At 39.2% G+C, this 18,035-nt stretch overlaps 1 protein-coding gene across 2 annotated transcripts in view; it reads right to left on the reverse strand.

The window, feature by feature from the left end:
* Window positions 1-221: 221 nt before the first annotated feature.
* kcna4 (potassium voltage-gated channel, shaker-related subfamily, member 4) overlaps window positions 222-18,035 on the reverse strand; it is a 68,998-nt gene continuing 51,184 nt past the window's right edge. For both annotated transcript variants that reach the window (XM_075466350.1, XM_075466355.1), the window contains one exon: window positions 222-7,066. The gene's annotated coding sequence lies outside the window, so the exon portion shown is untranslated. The remainder of the gene's footprint in view (window positions 7,067-18,035) is intronic.

Below are 18,035 nucleotides of genomic sequence, written 5' to 3' on the forward strand. Positions count from 1 at the left end.
TAGATAAGCACGTCTCAGCACTTTAGGCAACTGCATATGAAACAGTTTGAGTTTTAATAGCATAGTTATATAGAACAATAAGTCTTTTATTCAGTTTAGCTTTAACTTTTGATGTCAGACTGGATGCCACTGGATATGTGGGATTCACTAATAACAGGATGTATATTGACGAAAGCCACAAAAGTTTACTTCTCACAAAAAAGGAGATTTTACAGCACTAATGTTTTCTGAATTTTTATTGAATATATTATTTTTTTTCTTTATTCAACATTGCACATATTCCATTTTCAATCACATCTCATATTGCTGTCTACAAAATGTTATGAATGTAGAAAATCCAGAAGTTGGAAGGTTTACCAAAAAATAAAATAAAAATGATAATAATAATAATAATAAATAAAACAAAGGAAACTAAACAGGACAATTAAGGTCAGAAGAGACAACCTCCAACGATACAGAGAAAGAGACGAGGAGGAGAAGAGGAGCACCCTCAGAGGAGAAGAAAACAAACATACCTTGGGTTAAGATGCATATTTCTCAAAACAAAGCATCATGCAGAATAAGCGCGAGGCTGGCCAATACAAACATGGATATTTCTCAACACCTGAACTGTAGAAATATAGTACATGTTCGTTAATAGTATCAGTCGTTTTTTCCTTTGCTGTTTGATGATGACATCCCTACGTTGTTATGAGTGACAGTGGCAAAGAAACAGTTTGAATATTAGGTGTACACACAAGTGAAGAACAAACACTGAAACAAATGCACCCACCACTGTCCATAAAAAAACAAATCGACTCTAAAAGAAGCGTGTGAAGAACAGTTTCCTTCTGCAGGTGAGGCGATTGTGAGGATCGTAACAGAAAGATATGCTGGATTCTAATCACCTTGGAAGTACGACCATATTCCTGGCTAACCAAACTCTACCAGCTTGCATAGACCCCTCGATGATTGTTATTTGTTTGAATCCCGGTTTGTTCTTTCAGATCCAAAAACATCTTCTTCATTTGTATGCAGTGTCTTTGATTTGTACAGTTTTTCTTTAATTTAACCACGGTGGCCCTGTTTCATGAAGCTCGCCTGGAGTCAAGATCAGAAACTGAAACAAAATGATCTAAAGAGGATTGTCGTGCCTGTTCTGAGTGAAATGCCAATTAAATGTGAGAAATAATGCTTAGAAAAACAGTTGTTTACCCATTGCCTGATAGTCAAAACACATTACGCTCCAGACCAGAAAGCTTCTCTTATAAGACTAGACACATCCACTGATAATCAGCTAAGCAAATGTATTTGATGAGTACTTCTCAGCCTTTGAATTTGGCAACTTGTTGATAGGAGATGTGCTGTGCCCCACAAGCAGTCTGGTCGTGGCAAAGTATCTCTTATCAAAATATTTCTTACCAAATGTCACTATGATAACTGTTCTGTAACATCTCAAGCACAAATGCTAATCACCTAATTATGCTCTGTGCTTCTAAAAACAACATTTATATTTATGACCGTCAACTTCCTGATGCTAAAGTTACAGCAGCCCAGAGAGCACAAAGCACTGTAATTAACAAAAACATTCCAGTAGACAAAACAGTTCAGTGAAGCAAACATCTGCACCAGCTTAAGAGCACATACGCAACATGGCGCAGCGTGCTGCAAATAAAGAAAACACAGCCACAAAGGTTTGTGTGGGTTTCTGTGCGCACTAATCTCATTTCTATTTATCGACGGGTGTCCTCATCGTGGATTTATTTTTAGCATTTTTCTTCTATTTTTAATCAAAGTTGTCCAAATGTGTGGCCATATTACAGAGCCCAGAGCATTTATAGCTGAGCATGCAGAGATTAGGTCATGTTTTTCTGTTTTCTGCCGTGTCCCATCGGGGCTGCAGCCCATGTCTTTTTCTGTTGACACTTAATTTGGAGATAATTTCGTTTATTGTAATGAATGCAGTGTTGGAATGCTTTTAAAACCACTTGTTATACTTTCCCACAGATAAAACGTTCTTTTCAGATTGCTTTTCATTCAGTAAACTGTCCGAAACCAAAGAGTGAAAGAAACAGTAGAACCAGAGAATATTTGGCCAGCTGATTTTTGTTGTCATTTTACTGATTGAATAATCGATTGGCTTTATTTTTCATCTAAAAAAGACGACTTTTGATTTCACCTCATGCTAAGTTCGTATTGGAATTACTAGTTTGATGAAAGAGGGCTGGTGTAGTTACAGATTTATTTATATCTAAATTCAGGAAACCCAAAGTTCCTTGTTTTTCCTCAAGGCAACTCCAAGGAGAGAAAACTCCGAGCTCACTGGGTGTCTTTTAGTGTGAGGACAGGTGCTGCGATCACACGGTGGGGGTGTGTTCATAGTTTTTGTTTTCAAACTGCTCCCCACAATGCACTCCGTGGTCATCATTACATAAGTGGAGACCTGTCATTAGGAACTATTATTTAGCACTTCATGACATAAGTCACCTTCATGATCTTGCATAACAGCTTCGTACTTCTCTGATACACAATGAACATTTTCATTCGATGCTTTGGCATGAAGGCGATTTCATAACGTTTCATCAGTATTATGACGTGTAAAGAAATGTACCAGACTTTGACACAACTGTAAGTAGTATGTCTTAGATCGAGTGCTGTGGTCACCCTGTCATTGATTCCGTGGATAAATTAGCTGTGTATATCCAGGCCTTCTGCTATCTGAGACAGTTTCATGGACAGTTTCACTGCAGTCATTCTATTTGCAGCAAAGAGCACTAATACCTCTCTGCAGGAGGCAGATGGTGAAAAACAACCTGAAATCCAGTCAGTCACATAATATCCGACACGAGTGCTTCACAACAAATAAGAACTGCGTCACCATTCAACAGTTTTTCAGCCCTCCTCATTCTGCACCGTGTTCCTGAGGAGATTAAGACTAACGGTTCTCTGGTGTTATCTAACACTGAGGCTCTTACAGTAAACACTAGCTTTTCTCCTCAGACTAATGCCATACCTTTCAGTTACGTACAGTAGGTGTCTGTTGGACATAGACTCAAAACTGAGTTATATGGAAGGTTTGTATAGTGCAGCCTTATATTAGCCTAGTATATTAAGAATTGTTTGGAATATTATGGGCAAAACAGTCAGTACTGTTTCACAATTTGGCCACTTTTTATTTAAATTTTTTTATTCATAACTTTGAATTTAGGAATCTTTCTCCTGACAATTGAATGTGACTCTGCATCTCTGCGGAAGTATACATTTGGTTTTTATAAATGGATGTTTTGATCTTCATCTCAAATATCTATTTGAGATACTTCCTCATCATTCAAACTTGTTTAAGTTGGTTTAGGTCCTATTAGTTCAAGCAAAGAGACTCTGTCCCAGCAAACATTTCATATATTGCAAACAAAAACTGGGCTTTGTATTAATTTATTTATTTATTTTTGTCAATCAAATCTGGTTATGCTGAAAGCAGTCTCATATTTTGTGCATACACAAATGATGAGAGTGGACAGTTGTTTTTTTCATGGTTTTAGAGCTTTATTTTGTTTCTAAGAGGAAATCCGTTCTTATTGATTTATGGAGGGATTCTCGTTCAATTTTTCTCAGTTGCTGTGTAGAAAACAGAGGCCCGGGGGAGTCTCAGAGGTGTTTAGGCCTCAGAAATACCTGTCCCGAGAAAGGTGGGTGTCCAAAGAGGCTTTCCACATATAAAACCAATGCCCAATAAAAATTTTCTTTTGAATGAGTCCATTTCTATTTTTAGTTTTGATGGGTTGCTATCTAATGTTTCTTGACAGACAAACTCTTTGCCTAAAGCTTTTAAAATCTATTATTTGCTGCACTGAATCACAGCAAATATCACTAAAGTTATTACAACAGGTTTTAACATATTTATCATCACTAACACGCAGATACCTAGATAAATATCACACTATTTATCAAATGTGCTCAGCTCCTGCAGTTATTTTCCCTTCTGAAATATTCAGTCTGCTTCAGTGTCTGCCTATCAGCCTTCATCCTCTGTCTTTACATGACCGTATGGCCCTCTCTGGATTACTACTCCTGATTAAAGCAGATGTAAGGGAGCCCCGTATTAGTGCATCTGCTGCCTCAGACCACATAAATTATTTTAATTCATTGATTGAAGATATTGGCTAGAGTCTGTGCAGATTGTTTATTCTGCATGATTGAGTGGGGTGGCCTCAATTGATCCATTCACGGGTTGATCCTGTTCTTGTATCTGCTAAGCTGTGGGCACATTACTCTTTGGCTCTGTTTCTTCTGCGGTGATACGAAGCAGTAGCTGTTTCATTTGTCCCTCATGAATATATCAGTAGCCAGCTCGCAGCCACCGTTTACTGTTTGTGTGATAGTTCTGTAGCTACATCTCAGATCTCCTGTGAGCTAATGTTCAGATTAAAATCCCTGGGCCATGCCCCCGACCGTCCCTAGACCGGAGCTGACGAGGCGTCCGCTGATGGAGCCCCTGTGGGTGTGGAACAGATTGTGCTTCAGGCACGTAATCTGACAAGATCAGTGTCACAAAATCACTTCTGAAAATATATTTTTACACACTCTTTACATTTTCATTTCCTCCAGAAGGACTAGTTCAACATAATAGGAAATGTTCCCATTTTAATTTATGTCACTACTTGGATCCATACCACTCTGCTCAGTGAATACCTAACTGTCAACCCAGGGTAGATTTGCTCAGAGATCAGAAATAAGGAAACGGATGAGCTGCTTTGCTTAAATCTACCAAATCTGCCTACCAGCACCTCCGAAGTTCACCAGTTATCAATGTTGTAACTTGTTGGTACCGATTTGTACGCATTTAGAAGTGTAATGACAGGAAGAGGTTTGGTTAGGTGTCTAAATATTTCATGCACTTCAAAACTATTGGGTTAAAATAATTTCATGATAAGCATAGAAGTAGTTTCTCCTGCTCCCTATCCTCATGAAAAACTATATTTATGTAAACTTCATGTTTACTGTTTAATCCCCAGACCAACACTTAATCACAACTTTAACTTTCAATTCAAAAGATTTGTTCTATAAACAAACAAGTTTGTTCCAAGTCGCAGCAGCAACAATTTCATAATCCACTGTCTCTCACTGCTTTCGTGTTTAGTTTTCTTTGGGTTAACTCTCTCCTTCTTGTCTTATTTTTATTTATGTTATGCAAGGTTTAACAGAAGTGAGATATTCACAGATTTGTCAGTCCATAAACTGGATTGTACTGATGGTCTTGATCAAACTGCTGGTTTTCAGAAATTATGAACTTAACTTGCATGTTCTGCTACCAAATAAAACATTTTCCCCACAAGGATTTCCCACACTACTGACACCTATTTTAAAACTATTTCTTGGTTACAACTTTTGACACTGAGGAAATATTTGGAACATTCAGTAAACATCTTTTCTGAAGGATACCATTTATGAGGTAATTACAGACACAAATTTCCGGAAAGAGCGAGAATATGAACTTTGGATTTTCTCCAGGAGACAATAAGAACTCTAAATTCAAGCTTTTAAGTGCCATTATAGCGAACATAGTATGTAAAGGACATTTCTAAAATAAAATATAGGAAAATAAAACACCATCTCCGTAAAATATATGAGATATCACTTACTACTGGCATGTCCGTGGACATTTCCAATCATTTCATTCACAGGCAACATCGCAGGTCTAGAGACATAACAAAATCCAATTCTTCTTACAAAGCTGCACAAACAACATCAGCAGCCTCATATCTCACTGTGCAAAATAAACGGGTAACTATAATTTCAATGGGAACATAGAAAATCAAAAAAACTTTGAGAAACATGACAATGAAGAATGTTGGAGCAGCATTTGCAACAATACGAGGAACATGAATGTGAGGACAAACCGAACACAGATTATTATGGTTGATGGTCGTAACAGTCAAAGAAAGTGAAAAGTCTCAAATTACTCTATCTGCAACACATCTTCGGACACACAAGTATAAACGTCTGATATTTACATGTTTTTCCTATTCAGTGTGCATCTATATCACAACATTTTCCAGAAGTCCACAACATACGATAAATTCAGGGTTTCACCTTTGGTTATGTAATTATCAAGGCTGGGTTTAAAAAAATATAGAACACACGTCCATGTTACTTTTGCATACAGTTAAATTCAGAGTGAAAACATATCAACAAAGCAGCTGGTCAGCTCTAAATTTGCATCTGAGAAAAAAACCAAAAACCAAAAGTATTTCATCTTGACATTGATAATTTCTGGGTGGTGAAAACCCACCGAGTTTCAGCCGCCATTTCTCTGTGATAGAAAGTGAATGTGGCAGATATTTATGATGGGTGTTTATGTGCCTGACATCTTTGCTTTAGTGTAAGTTGATCTTAATGTAAGAGAATATTCTTCTGATTTATTTCAGTGTGTTGCATTGAGCCAGTCAACATATATCTTATATTTCTCTCCCAACCCCCTGAACACCTTCCGAATGAAGATTTTCATGTGTTATGAATGTGAATCAAGATTTTTTGCCAGCATTTGACTGAGCATCTTAGGCCAGCCTTGATAGGTTGACGATATGAAACAAGATAAAAATAGTTTAAGTCATAGTGCTGGCTGCATATAAGCAGAGAGCAAACTCACCATTTAGTAACCAATGACGCCTACAAAGCCGACCCAACTAAAACATTATGTCGACGTTACAACCAAACATTATCATATTAAAATATTCACATCTGTTCCTTACAAGACACTTTTTTCCACAAGTAAAGAAAAACATCTTTAAACTTTTATAAGTCTCTTAGTATCGTCACTTCAATACATCTATATATGTATAGTAATTAAGGCAATCATTTTGGGCCACCACTTACTCTTTAGCCAGCTCCAGCTTCGACCCGAGAGGGTTTGTTTACTGACGCAGTACAGCAGCTTTCATTTCCGTTTGCCAAATGTGTTCAAAGTCCCGCCCAGCTGTTGCTTCTTAGTGTCCGTTCGCGCTCAAGTCGACCGCTCACAATGTTTTGCTTGTTCTCTGCAATTCCGAGAGATGTGGGGGGGCACTCCCTCTCCTTGTAACTGGCAGCGCTGCAACAAAAAGAGAAACAGGAAATGGTAGGAAATCTGTCATCATTCTTGGGAAATGGCACCTCCAAAATGGGGACAATTGGCCCAAGAAACCAAATTGATTCTCTGCATATTTTCCTTTCTCACCCAGAGGTTGTGCAAGATGCAACCCACTTTATCAGGGAGAAACTGTCTCTGAGGCATTCAGATTTGAGCTTCGCCAAACGCATGCAATGCACACAAGAACACTCTATATATGCAGGCTGATCACTTACAGTATCACTAAACCAACTCCCTGTTGAGTGGGATGTCTCGAAAACTTTTGCTGTGCTTAGAATCCGAAAGCACAAATGATTAACCTCCTTCTGATGTTAACAAATTCACAACTCGAAGAAGTCACAAGGTTAAACATCAAACACTCAAAAAATAAATTAGAAATGACAAATTAACTACTGAGAGAAGATAAAAATCTTTGTAATATGATTATAGATATTATTTTATTATTGTTGTTGATTTATACCCCAAAACATAAATTAATTAATGTCACAAAGCTCTGGCAGCAGTTGTAATTTCAGCTAAATAAAAGGAGGAAGTCAGTTTTACATCTTAAGTTACAAAGAAGCGTGTTCATGCTCCTGATGCCGTGTCTGGAATCCTTAGTGTGTGGCTGCATCGAGCTGTGTTTCCTTTGGTGTTTTTCTTTTGTTTAATGTTCAGGGCAGACATTGTGTTTTCAAGAAAAACCCCGATTTTCCAGTTTTGGTTCCTTACCCTGAATGAGACTGAAACAGAAGAAACGATGTCTTCACTCAGGACTCACAACTGCTCTCTGAAAGGCGAGACTAAGGGAAAACGCAACCGTGTCACGCAGGATTCAAAACATGGTCTGCAAAATAGAAGTGGAACTGTGGCTGGTGCATTATAGCAGAGATGTCAAACGACATCTAATGCATAACTCAGATACAGCTCCAGCTGTGACAAAACTGCAGTGTTTGCCTCCCCGAGAATGAGAATGGACTGTGACTTCTGTAGATAGATTATGCTCATTCCACAGAAACATAAACCCTTGTTTTCACATGATTCTGCAGTAGTGAAAACGCACTGCACTCATGACTATTGTAATGCATTTCTGATAAAACATAGCATACCACACACTGAAAGTTCAACCACAGTGTCGGATTGTAAAAGACAAGTAGTTTTAGGAGGCATGGGCAAATGATGACGCCCTGCTGATGGTGATGTTGGCTCAGGAGAATCTAATTCGTGCTTAGAAGATCTGCACGAACGATGAAAAGACAGTAATATTAAACTGTAATGTACTTAGAAATTAAAGTACTGTCACTGAATGATATTCGTGATAGCTGCTCACAAAGGTGAGTCATGAAAGGGTAAATTAACAGCTCATGTTGGCTGTAAATCAGAGCGCCAAATTTGAAAAAAAAATTGCTTGTGTCTACAGCAGCTCTGCTCCAAAAAGAAAAACCAAAAATGGGGGAAAAAAGATTTAATTTAAACTGCAGGAAGTCCTGGCACAGTAGTGTCCAGCACATACAAAGTGGTGACATGTTTAAAACAAACAAACAATGACATATTGGACATGCACTGCATGAAAAAAAAAATTCAGATGATTGCTGCTAATTTGTATTCAGCCTAATATGACACGCCTCTGTGGTGTTTTTTATGGAGATCCAACTTCAATTTAACTTTGCTCCTTATGAAGTGCTTATGTGATGTTGGCAACCCCCCTCTTTTGGAAACATTTTGCAAAGTAACTGTTCTGTGTCACAGCTATTTGTGCTCATTAAGATGCACACTATTAGAGACGAGCATCCTCCTTAAACTGAACAGCTGTTGTATAATTCTCCACCTCAATAATTTGAGGATTTTCACATCGTCTCATAGGAGTTGAAGACATTCTGTATGGAATGATAGCAGCAGCAGGCACAAGGCAATTACAACAAACATTCTTTCTTCTAATTTGATTTCCTTATTAGGGATTTAAAGCTAAACCTGTGGTTGTTTAGTTTTGTTTATCCTTGAATTCACTGTACCTGTAATGCTAAGTGGACAAACATGGTATCCACTATTAAATACTCAATAGAGTGTTGCACTTGAGTCCATCTTCTCAGGTTTAGAAATAAAGGCAGTGGGTGTGTGTACTGTTTAAAGTAGGCAACCTACAGCTGCAGGGAAACAGGGTCACACAGTACAATACTAAAGTAAACAATGAAGAAAGTATTAGTATAGATATTTCTCATGCTGCAACCTGAGGACAGATAACCAATGCTGGGATCTCTGCAGAGGTTATAACCATTATTATAGCAAAATGCATGAAGGCACTAAAATAGATCTCTGTGGTTTTATGAGCAGATATCATGGCAGCAAATTAGTTTTATTTCTTTCTAATGGGAAGGTGTTTTATTAGAATGAGCCATTTGTTGTGTGAAGAACATTGGGGCAATGAGCATGCTGAGGAATATGAATGTAAAAAAGCTAGGCCTGGCAGCCCCTGCAGTTTTCAAGTGGTTGCAATATTTAGGAGGTTAAGATTAGATATTATTTTTATTAGAGAGCATTTTTTATTACAGAGATGGGATATGAGAATGGCAAAAGGGCTGAATTTATGAACGATGAAGTCCTTTCCACGTGTGAACTGCAATGAATGGAGGGAGAATTAGGTGAAGACTTTGTCTGCTGTTGCCTGTTAACACATGCACTTCACAGCAAGAGCTTCTCTGCATGAGATACATTCGCACTACTGGAAATACTCTGAAGTGACACCTGGGTAGAGCCGACAGAACCAGGACATGATGCAAAAAAGAAGGCTGCAGACATTGCTGTGTTTACAGTATGGAGGGTCGGGCTCCTTACTTACCCCCGGCTTTTGTGTTGCTATTCCTACAACATATGTATCTACAGTATCTTTATGTATATAGTATGTTTATAAACATACAAACACTCAAGAAAGTGGGGACATTTGCATTCTCACACAGAATTTATTAGATTATCTGTTGATTTGTTTATATACTTTTTGTGCAGTAAAGTAATTGTAAGCTCTATAAAAATGTATGTTTTAATAGATTTACTGACAGACAGTGTCGGACAAGCTAAGCAATGGTATAATTTTTTTGTCTTACAGAGCTGACGCAGGGTATGATTGACGTTATACCCAAAATCTGCACATGGAAACTGTCACACAATCCTTAACGTGCAGATAAGAAAAATTCCACTCTTTCTTTACACTTAGCAGAATAAATACAGAGCAGATTTAACTTGCAGATTAGGATATTTTTATGTTTTAGATTTAGATGACCAATGCTTGTTAAACTGAAATGTTGACTTTTTTTATGTTTCAGATTAATGCTGACTTCCTAAAACTAGCGTATCTTATGTGCTTTTCATACTTTTTCTTATTAAATTTTAATATTAATTATCCTATTCATCCCTATCCAGGATTCCCAAGTCTCTGCAGCATATTTCAGAATGAAATAGCATACAGTACATGCTGCTCTATGTATGTGTAACATGGATTTAGGTAATAGTGTTAACTAATACAGTGAAAAGGTGAGAAGACATTGTGATTTGATTGATCAAAGTAGATTTCATGTTGGACTCTTGCTAATTAACTTAGTCAAAACATTATTAAAGAGGAATAGGGCCCAATTAATTTATTTTCCATTACTACAACAGGAAGATCCACAAATATATAAGTCATGAGGCAGGCTCATGTGTATGCCCACCTGAATTAATTGTGCACAGTTCCTCTGTGGCCCAGTAGGAGGGAGGACTGATTTCATTTCTATATTATTATGCCACTGTCTGCTCAAGGCTAAGCCAAAAGCCCCCCACTTTAAACCTGTTAAGATCTGCACAACCACCTGCCTGCCAAGAAGTCATCCCTATTCACAATTCAGGAGCCCAGCAGCTGTTTTTCTATTGGACTGGATTTAAAATCATTACGGTGTTTGCAGAAAGCCGCCAGTGGAGACAGATAAAGAACCTGCAGGTATGACATTATGAGGGGAGATTTCCACAGCCCCAAAGCGTGATGTGATATTAACTAACAAAGCTGCAGGCGGTTGATGGAATTAAGAAATCAAAATAACTCAACAGCTTCTTCACCTGATTTCTGAAATTTACTGTTGTTTTGGGACAAACCATAGTTAACTGCTCTTATTTAATTGTTTGTTTTTCAACCAATTTATTCTGGTCTGTTGCTCTGCACTTTCACAGCTGTCAAGTTGCACCTTCCCAACTAAACGCAGCATGTTCATGAAAAATGACAGAAAAACAGTGGCAAGCATGGATGAAAATGAGCACAGCTGTACAAGTATTTACAGAATAAAAACCTCTTTCGTGGTTATATTTCCAAGGATAATTTTGGCAAACAGTAAAATACAGCAGCCTCTGTATGAACTGGATTTTTTTTGTAAAGCAATATGAAATTACTTCATATTAAGACAATGGAACATGTTGGACTGAATTAAGGAATGTTCTGGCCTCAGAGTGGCTGTGGTTGCATGGACATCTATTTTCTTCAATCCGACTGATTGATTCCAAATTGGCTAATCACCTGCACACTGCAAATCAGGATGAGATTTGACGAACTGCCCCCAAGCATTAAGTCCAAACATTTACTTTATCAAAGTGGTTCTGCCTGCTCATTTGCCAGAAATACAGCAAAAGAAGAAGAACCTTATGTCTGGGAGAAAAAAAAAATCTATTAATTCAATAGGAAAAGATGACCAAGATGGCCCCACATCTAGCCCTGGGATCAATATTTGGATTTCTGCTGTTCTTTTTAATTAAGCAGCAATCTCAGCAGTACATACCCCTCCTGCTATCTGTAGATAAAGGGAATTACAACAGAACCTCCACAGCTTAACACTGTATACTTAGTGACCCTCACACATCAAAGACCAGGAGCTGTTGGATGAAAGTCTGAAGCACGGACTGGTGGGAGACCGTTTAATGGAAGCATCATTTTGAAATGACTTGACAATTGTTTATGAAATCTTGCACCTTAATGGACGTATACAGCCTCACACGAGGGCCACATGTCTTTTTTTGCTTCCTTAGAGCTTGTCAAGCCACTTTTTGCCACACATGGAGAAAAAGCATGCACAGAAAGAACATATTTCATCCTACCAGAAAGAAATGATCAGATCAGTTGTTTACATCGTTATATGCTTGACAAAAAGATAAAGCTACCTGTCTGACCCGACAGCTAATTACTTTCAAAAATAGTTACTTTCATAACTATTGCTGCTGCTAAAGATGGTAGAGGTGTAATACAATACTGATGGTATGTATATTATCAGTATCTGTGAAGAATGGCTGAACATATGAAGACAGCTTTTCTGGCTTTCTTAAAGAAAACACTGAAATTAAGCTTCTTGTAGGTTTGAAGACCCCAAACAAAGCAGTTTGTATGCAAACAGGTGATTAAGGGTGTGTTTTCTTCTTTTTCGGGGCTGAAGATGAGTAAAGTGGACACATTGGTTTCATAATGACTAAGTTCTCATCATGTGAAATATGCTTTGTGCTCAGCTTTTCAATTATACGCTTGTATATGCATTTTTGTAAATGTGCTTAGGCAGAGTTTAAGTTATGTATCTACACAGAACTTTGTGTGTGGTTGTTTCAGGTAAGTGTAAACCAGAAAGGTTTTCCACTTCGGCTGAAACATTATTGCCTACATCAGACTGGAACAAACTCTTCAAGAGGGCAAATGGGTGAGAAAGACATTGGCAGCAGGAACTATTACTGATAAATCAAGCTGGGAAATGAGACATAGCAGCTTCTCATTACTTGTTACCTTCCCTGCACATCAAGCCTGCAGGCTCCTGCAGATAGTTAAAGGATACATTGGATCCTTTACATGTAATTGGTCCTTGTATTCTAACAGCATAATGTGTGATGTTTAATGAGTTGCTGTTCTCCGTTTTACCGAATGAATCTTCAGAAAAAGTTCAACAGTTGTTCAACCCTAACAGAAAGTGGTTATTAGTGTCACAAACGTGGCAACCGCCCTCAACATCAGTTGAAATGTTTCATTCATCTTAATTGCAGATATTTGACACGCTGTGACCATTTGAAAAAATTATAGTGGCACAAAATAGCCCCAGAAAATCCTCTAGATGTGCTACAAGTTGAAAGCTGTCAACTCACTCTTTACACCTTTAAATCCCTTTGAAAGTACTGTAGACCTGTGTGATCACAACAGATAAAGATAAAGCTCTTCCTCCCATGGTAATACTCTCTTTGGCACCAAAGTGTTTTTGTTCACAGTCATCTAAATATTCTGATCTGTGTGCCAAAAGCACTTTAAACTGACACCATCAAAGCTCCGACAGTCACATCACAAACAAGTGATCTTCAACAGATTTCAGAGAGAGCAGTTTAAGAAATAGATTTTTCTTATATGGAGGCCAACACAGCTTTGACCTGGCTGTGTGTTTGTGTTGCTTTCTGAAAAATGATGAACCACAAAACCATAATTTGCTCTTCCTTGGTGTGTAGAAATAATAGATAAATAAATATTTCTAACATCATAAAATACAGTTTTAGCAGCATTTATCAGTTTTGTATATCTAACCGCATACTTTAAGGAAAGGGACAGTTTCCCAATAAGTTAGATCACGCTGTCATTCAGTATTGAACACAACTTCACATATGTGCAAGTTACCCATAACCACTATTGCACCTATGCACAGCTGTTTTTTTAACTGTCCATAACAAACTGGATCGTTCCTTTTGTCTTAAACCCAGAGAAAGCAGCATCCATAGTTTACACAATTTCAATTTATTTATTTTCTTTTAAATCTCTTTTTTTTTCTAGACTGCAGGACACTTTTCCACTTTTCCACAATTCATCTTAAATTAAGCTCAGGCCCAGAGAAGGCGACGATGTCTCAATCTTGATTGTTAATATATTTTTCCTTTCATAATAGCCTTTGAACTAGCATTTGTAGATATAATGGCATTATTCACAGCCAATGTTCTTCAGAATCGCAATTTCTATTGCAAAATTATGTTTGTTTTTAGATTGGTGCCATTTGAGGGTTTGAAGATCACAAACATTCAGCCAATGAAAATAACATTTCCCAGTTTTAACTCTTGACATACAGTCTTTTTTTATTTTTTATCTTCAAATAAATATGAGGTTTAAAATACTTTACCAATCCTCTGTTTTCATAATGCACAGCAATGCAGTTTGGTTACAAACAGGGTTTCGTACAATATATTGCAATATTGTTAACCATCACAGATTATAAAGAACATTAACAAGCTATATCAGGAAAATCTTCTTTAAATTAGGGGGTTGGGCATTCCAATTCCAGACCAATAAAAAACAAATAATCCAGCGAGACTGACTTTAGGAGTCAGGACGTTGCCTGGCTTCATGTTTGCTGACATTAATCCAATGGCAGCGGGGATTTTCTGCCTCTTGCTGCTTCTTGCCTCACACCCCTGCAGGGCTCTTAGATCCACAGTCACTCTCCCACTCACACACACACACAAACATACGCAGATGAACACACGATAGACTATAAATATTCAGGCAAGGATCGGCGTTATGTGAGGCACAATGTATGCCGGGGACATAACACACACTGTGCTCGTTTCAACCCTGCCACTGAGCTCTCTGTCTGCACTCTTTTCTGCGAATGAAAAAGAAAAAAAACCAACATTTGCACATCTGCTTATCTGATGGTGTTCATTTAGGCAGACATGTCCATGAATGCGCTCTATGAAGCCCAGACACGAGCAGTCCCATCACTGCGCTCATTAGATTTGTTGGCTGCAGCATGACGAGCCAAGCTTCAGGTGATCTGTATTTGTTTGTGTCCCTGTCTGAGGGTGAGAGTTGCTATTTTGGAAGCACGTGTGCTACACAATGCATCACATTACATCTCGACAGGCTGTCACTGTGAGTAACAGCTAAAACACAAATGGAGAAAAATCGCTATTGCTACAGTACTTTGGTCCACTCCAAACAAGACCTCTAGATGACAGAACTGGCAGAATGAAACTGGAAGCTACAAAGCTAGATAGTACCTAGTACCTAGTAGTAATGTTTTCAACTAAATCCTAAACGAAGACTCGCTGTTCGTTTAACTGTGCCTATCTGTGTCACGTGAGAGATGTGCAGTGTATGTTGTTTGATATGAGATGGCAGAAGTAGCTTAAAACTAGGTTAGTACCAATTACATCCATGCCAGCAGCCACAAAATCTATATGTTTGGATGGTTCTCTTCTCTGTGACACTGATAAAATGAGACAGCATTTTCTTATCCGATCTTTTGGCCTCATGACTCACAGAGTTCAGAGTTCAGAATGTTTCCAAAAAATAACATTAGATAGAATATTTTACTTAGATTGTGATGTTTTAAACAAAATGTTGATCTAGTAAAAGGTCAGTAACAACATGGGACAGATACAGTCAATAATGCACAGTATATGCAATTGGGAATGTTTGATGACTCCAAGTGTGTTTTTAGCCATGCAGCAGTTGTCGGGGACCTCCACTTTAGTCCAGACAGACTTATAGACATCGATATGAACTTTAAATATTGTATGAATTAAAATCAATTTTGACATGCATTCAAGGTTTCCAGGGGAAACAGTAAATCTTTCATCAGGCACCATCAGCAGATCATGATTATGGTTTGTCCTCTCACTGTATATAAGATCAGATATGTGCAAATAGATTTACAACATCAGCCTTGTCTTTGATCCGTCTTTGAGTTAAGTGCTAATCTAAGCAAAAACTGTAAGTATTCTGTGATTATTCTAAACATTATATTAGCGTGTTAACATGCTGATGTTTACATTTAGCTGCATTAAATGCCATACTGGGGTACAGCCTGGCAGAGTCACAACAACAGCTGCAGATGCAATGTGTTGTTATCAGTCTGAAACGTTAGAGATACTCAACTTAAAAAACACAAACCCTCTCCGCCATGTAAGATATGTCGAATAGTAGTTGAGCTTGATCTTATGTAACCCATTTAATTATATAATAGAGGATTTTTAAATAATTTTCCCACACATGAGAGCTGGTAATGTTCAGGTTGGCTTGGTAACATGCCTAATTTTTCCTTTTTCCACACAAACAATCACCAGCTGGATGCCTCACCCTTTTTCTTTTAGCTAATTGTTCTGCTGATTTATTCACAAGTTATCTCCATCACGACACAAACGGTGTTCAAATTGCAAACTTCCATCCATCCATCCATCCATTTTCTATACCTGCTTAATCCGTTGGTTGGGTCGCGGGCAAATGGCAAACTTCTTTTTTATAAAACCTTTGGTATATCTTTACAGATAACTTTTGAAGTACCATTGATTTGCAATCATTTTTCTATGTGGTAAGAATTTATACTTTGAACAGTTAACAAATTGTGTTAAAAGGCTTCTCCGATACATCATTTTAACTCATTGGCTGCCAGCCATTTTCAGTTCAGAGAGACCCATACTGCCAAGTGTTTTACAGTATTTTGACTGATTTTCCAAGACCCACAGAAAAGTGTGTCTTATGACTATGTACACACCGAAATTACCAAACGAAAGAGTAGACTCTCTTCTTTGATCAGGAAAAAAAAGTTTGTTTCTACCATTTTCAGTCCTTTAGTAATAGACAGTAGAACATAGGTTGGTTTCCACAAAAAACAGCTGTTTGACCAAAAAAACGGAGAAAACACGCTTCTTTTTTTTAATGCAAAGTGGCACTGCTTCCACCTTGCGGGTAATTTTAACAGTATATTCTCTGTTTAGTGTTTACAAGCCTAAGATTTAGTGACAAACTCCGCTAGATTGTCCCCCAGCCCGCTCCGTTAAAAAAACGCAATTGACGTCTATAGACGTCTTTGGCACCGAAAGAGTTAATCTGCCACAGTGAAGTATGTATGTATAGATTTTAACTGTGGTTGTAGTACATTAAGTACAATTTCATGATTTGTGAGACCAAAAGCACGGAGCCATCTATCCATCCATCCATCCATCATCTTCCGCTGGTCCGGGGATCGGGTCGCGGGGGCAGCAGCTTGAGCAAAGACACCCAGACGTCCCTGTCCCCGGCCACTTCCTCCAGCTCTTCTGGGGGGACCCCGAGGCGTTCCCAGGCCAGCCGAGAGACATAGTCTCTCCAACGTGTCCTGGGTCTTCCCCGGGGCCTCCTCCCAGTGGGACGGGCCGGAACACCTCACCGGGGAGGCGTCCAGGAGGCATTCTCACTAGATGCCCGAGCCACCTCATCTGACTCCTCTCGATGCGGAGGAGCAGCGGTTCTACTCCGAGCCCCTCCCGGATGACCGAGCTTCTCACCCTATCTCTAAGGGAGAGCCCAGACACCCTGCGGAGGAAACTCATTTCGGCCGCTTGTATTCGCGATCTCGTTCTTTCGGTCACTACCCACAGCTCGTGACCATAGGTGAGGGTAGGAACATAGATTGACCGGTAAATCGAGAGCTTCGCCTTCTGGCTCAGCTCCTTCTTCACCACGACGGGCCGGTGCAGAGCCCGCATCACTGCAGACGCCGCACCGATCCGTCTGTCAATCTCCTGCTCCATTCGTCCCTCACTCGTGAACAAGACCCCGAGATACTTGAACTCCTCCACTTGGGGAAGGATCTCATTCCCGACCCGGAGAGGGCATTCCACCCTTTTCCGGCCGAGGACCATGGTCTCGGATTTGGTCTGCTTCCTCCCCGTGAGCTGTCACCTTACCGTGGTGGGGGGGTTTGCGTGCCCCATTGAGTCTGGGAGCTATGTTGTCTGGGGCTTTAAGCCCCTGGTAGGGTCACCCATGGCAAACAGATCCTAGATGAGGGACCAGACAAAGAACAGCTCACAAAACCCCTATGATGAGTAATATTTTTGGATACCGTGTTCCTTCGCCCGGACGCGGGTCACCGGGGCCCCCCCCTGGAGCCAGGCCCAGGGGTGGGGCCCGCCGGCGAGCGCCTGGTGGCCGGGTCTGTGCCCG

Source organism: Odontesthes bonariensis, chromosome 1 (genome assembly GCF_027942865.1).
Source record: "Odontesthes bonariensis isolate fOdoBon6 chromosome 1, fOdoBon6.hap1, whole genome shotgun sequence".
NCBI lineage: Eukaryota > Metazoa > Chordata > Actinopteri > Atheriniformes > Atherinopsidae > Odontesthes > Odontesthes bonariensis.